The sequence below is a fragment of the Colobus angolensis genome, unplaced genomic scaffold (assembly GCF_000951035.1).
Source record: "Colobus angolensis palliatus isolate OR3802 unplaced genomic scaffold, Cang.pa_1.0 Scaffold769, whole genome shotgun sequence".
NCBI classification, from domain to species: Eukaryota; Metazoa; Chordata; class Mammalia; order Primates; family Cercopithecidae; genus Colobus; species Colobus angolensis.
The window spans coordinates 50091-51098 of record NW_012121476.1 but is presented as its reverse complement, the minus strand read 5'-3'; positions in this window follow the sequence as shown (position 1 = coordinate 51098).

Sequence of the window (1008 nt, the reverse complement as noted above, 5' to 3'; positions counted from 1 at the left end):
CTCACTATGTTGCCCAGGTGGGTCTTGACTCCTAGGCTCAAGCGATCCTTCTGCTTTGGCTTCCCAGAGTGCTGAGATTTCACCCTGTGCATTTTGAACCAAAGTTCTGGATTCAATGTTTGTCCTTGTTAAATATCACATTATTATATGTGGCCCAATCTTCCTCACTCTCTTACAGCCTCCATCATGTCATCTAAACAGTCACGTTCCCAGACAGCCTCATGAACAATCACAGCTCTGACAGCCCAGGTGTTTGTGTTTGCATTACAAACTTATGAGCCAAGGATCAAGCCTGTGACACTCCACTAGCGACATTCCAGGGAGACAAGTATCCGCCCATTTGGATCTTTGGTGCATCCAGCCCGCAATTCCCCATCATTCCTGCTAGAGTTTCACAACTGACCTTGGTAAAACTTTGGATGCACAATTACATTTTTTTTTTTTTTTTGAGACAGTATCTTGCTCTGTTGCCAGGCTGGAGTGTAGTGGCCTGATCTCAGCTCACTGCAACCTCCGCCTCCTGGGTTCAAGTGATTCTCCTGCCTCAGCCTCCTGAGTAGCTGAGACTTCAGTTGCATGCCACCACACCTGGCTAACTTCTGTATCTTTAGTAGAGACGGGGTTTCACCATGTTGGCCAGGCTGGTCTTGAACTCCTGACTTCGGGTGATCCGCCCCTCTCGGCCTCCCAAAGCGCTGGGATTACAGGCATAAGCCAGGGTGCCTGGTTCCAGATGAGTTTTTAATGATCCTGTAAAGGGCTTCCAACTCTGGTCTTCCTTTCCTGAAGGCTCATACTCCGCTACATAGAGCATCCATTTCTAATTTTCCCCAGAGATTATCAGAAAACCCAGCAGGTCTGGAATGCCTCCCCGACTCCCAGCTACCCTTGTTTTCTTGGTCATCTTCTTCTTTTTTTTTTTGGAGACGGAGTCTAGCTCTGTCGCCCAGACTGGAGTGCAGTGGCGCGATCTCGGCTCACTGCAAGCTCCGCCTCCCGGGTTTACGC